The sequence below is a fragment of the Mercurialis annua genome (genome assembly GCF_937616625.2).
Source record: "Mercurialis annua linkage group LG4 unlocalized genomic scaffold, ddMerAnnu1.2 SUPER_6_unloc_30, whole genome shotgun sequence".
In the NCBI taxonomy this organism is placed as follows: Eukaryota; Viridiplantae; Streptophyta; class Magnoliopsida; order Malpighiales; family Euphorbiaceae; genus Mercurialis; species Mercurialis annua.
Genome location: NW_026605961.1, coordinates 17,501 through 20,000, shown reverse-complemented (window position 1 = coordinate 20,000; position 2,500 = coordinate 17,501).

Genomic DNA, 2,500 nt, shown 5'->3' with positions numbered 1-2,500 from the left:
TCCTCGGCATTTAAAATGCGTCGTCGAAAAGTCATGGAACGCGGCTCGTCGCATGCCTCGGCATTGAAAATGCGTCCTCGGCAAGCACACACGTCGTAAAATAGCATACAACGTGACACCATAAGCTATACATTCACCGAGATTCATTTCGGCAAATGCTCGCCTAGGTTTCCGTCAAAAAATACCAACAACCTACACCTCGGGGGCCGGGCCCCCCCGAATCCGAAAATATTTTTTCCAACACCGAAACGGGTCGACGAGTTTTTTTTCCTTCCCTCGTCAGTGCCATAGGTGCGCCAAAAGGCGCGCACCAAAAGCCTTCGGCAGTTGGTGCAGGGAGGTGAGGCATAGTGCACCCCCCTAAAGAGCTCTTAGGACTTTTTTTGGACTGACAGGAGGAAATATCACATGTGCCCAGCAACCCCCCCCCCCCATTTTTAAAAATCGGCATGGAATTTTGATCTGAAATTTTGGAAATATGTTTATATATACCCAAACCTGCATAATAACAAATATCAGAATTTTTCGAGTCCCGGAAGTATTTTATTTTATTTATTTATCGTTTTACCTTCGGAAATTCATAACCGGCAAAAAAAAATTCCAAAAATCACCAAACTTCTTTCTAAATTCCTCATTTAATATATATTAACTACTGTATGAATATTGTTCGAGGAAAGTATTATAGAATTTCACTTAGTGCAAGACATATACATTTTTACACAGAGCAGAGGTTCATTCGGCTGGGAAGCAAAACCAGCAGAGGTTCATACGGCTGGGGAATGTATGCAAGGCATGCCAAGGCATGCCGAAGGGCTGCTGAAGCCCAGCCGAGAGGCTGCCGAAGGGCTGCCGAAGCCCTGCCGAAGGGCTGCCGAAGCCCTGCCGATGCCGATGCCCTGCCGAAGCCCTGCCGATGCCCAAGGGCTGCCCATGCGCTGCCGAAGGGCTGCCGAAGCCCTGCCGAAGCCCAGCCGAAGGGCTGCCGAAGGGCTGCCCATGCGCTGCCCATGCGCTGCCGAAGGGCTGCCGAAGCCCTGCCGAAGCCCAGCCGAAGGGCTGCCGAAGGGCTGCCCATGCGCTGCCCATGCGCTGCCGAAGGGCTGCCGAAGCCCTGCCGAAGGGCTGCCGAAGGGCTGCCGAAGGGCTGCCGATGCCCAAGGGCTGCCCATGCGCTGCCGAAGGGCTGCCGAAGCCCTGCCGAAGGGCTGCCGAAGGGCTGCCGAAAGGCTGCCGAAGCCCTGCCGATGCCCAAGGCCTGCCGAAGGGCTGCCGAAGGGCTGCCGAAGGGCTGCCGAAGGGCTGCCGAAGCCCTGCCGAAGCCCTGCCGAAGCCCTGCCGAAGGGCTGCCGAAGCCCTGCCGAAGGGCTGCCGAAAGGCTGCCGAAGCCCTGCCGATGCCGAAGGGCTGCCGAAGCCCTGCCGATGCCCAAGGGCTGCCGAAGGGCTGCCGAAGGGCTGCCGAAGGGCTGCCCATGCGCTGCCGAAGGGCTGCCGAAGGGCTGCCCATGCGCTGCCGAAGGGCTGCCGGTGCGCTGCCGATGCGCTGCCGAACGGCTGCCGAAGCCCAGCCGAAAGGCTGCCGATGCCCAAGGGCCGCCGCTGGGCTGGCGAAGGCCTGCCGACCGGCTGCCGAAGGTCCTTCCGATGGACATGCGAGGGCCTTCGGAGGGACGTCGGCGGGCCTTTCCGAGGGTCTTCGAGGCCACACACGCGCTCGCGTCTCGCGCCGAGCTGCCGAGTGCCCGAGTGCCCGCACCCGCACCCGGTCCCGCACCCGCACCCGCACCCGGTCATTAGATTAATGCACGGGGGGGGGGATTTTCCGCAATTCCGAGCATTTCGACGCAATTTTCCGGCCGGGCATTTTCCGCGATTCGCCGCAGTTTTTCCGGGCGGGGCATATCCGTAATTATCCGGGGGCATTTCCGTAATTTTGCCAGGCAGGGTTTTTTCCGCAATTTCCAGCATTTTTCGCATCGCGCGCGCGCGCGCCGCTTGCACCGCGGACGAGGGCTTGCGGCAAGCCCGCGGGGGTGAGGAATGGTGCACCCCCCTAAAGAGCTCTTAGGACTTTTTTTGGACTGCCAGGAGGAAATATCACATGTGCCCAGCAACCCCCCCCCCATTTTTAAAAATCGGCATGGAATTTTGATCTGAAATTTTGGAAATATGTTTATATATATCCAAACCCGCATAATAACAAATACCGAAATTTTTCGAGCCCCGGAGGTATTTTTTTTAATTTTTTAATCGTTTTACCTTCGGAAATTCATAACCGGCAAAATATATGTCCAAAAATCACCAAACTTCTTTGCAAAATCCCCTTTCAATGTATACTAACTACTCGCAAATTATTGTCCGGGACATTTTGCTTCCAATTTTATTTTGCTCGGGACACTATCATTTTGTGCACTTTTGCCGCAGTTTCCGCCACGCGGAATGGGCCGAAAATTCATAAAACATAAAATGCGCATCCGAAAACCACCAAACTTCACGGAGGG